The 337-nt window shown below is 37.7% G+C and overlaps 1 protein-coding gene across 3 annotated transcripts in view; it reads left to right on the forward strand.

Moving 5' to 3' along the window:
* The window catches only part of LOC116852449 (uncharacterized protein C1orf112 homolog), a 202,655-nt gene that overhangs the window by 15,605 nt on the left and 186,713 nt on the right, over positions 1–337 (forward strand). The gene's annotated exons all lie outside the window — the stretch shown is intronic.

Below are 337 nucleotides of genomic sequence, written 5' to 3' on the forward strand. Positions count from 1 at the left end.
TTTCTGGAATACCAGTTTCAAGCATGCGCACATGCCTTTTTTCCCATACGTAATATATACTGTTCAGGGTCAATTTTACACAGCACTATATAAGGGAGTTAGCAGTCTAGTAGTTATATATAAGTCTGTGGGAGCGGATCGTGTTCGCTTCTCTGATTGATGCCGTCATTAATTGGGCAACTTCCGCAAATGTTATATATATAGGCGTGTTCTTTGTAGCTGCACTGCTGAACTAGTGCAATAAGTTAGAGTAAGAAAACATATATTTGTCTCACTTCAATATATTGCATCAGTTCAGTAGTGTAGCTACAAAGAACAAGCCTTATATGATCTAAGT

This window comes from Odontomachus brunneus, unplaced genomic scaffold (genome assembly GCF_010583005.1).
Source record: "Odontomachus brunneus isolate Ranch 3 - 2012 unplaced genomic scaffold, Obru_v1 Obru_scaffold_225, whole genome shotgun sequence".
Taxonomy (NCBI): Eukaryota; Metazoa; Arthropoda; class Insecta; order Hymenoptera; family Formicidae; genus Odontomachus; species Odontomachus brunneus.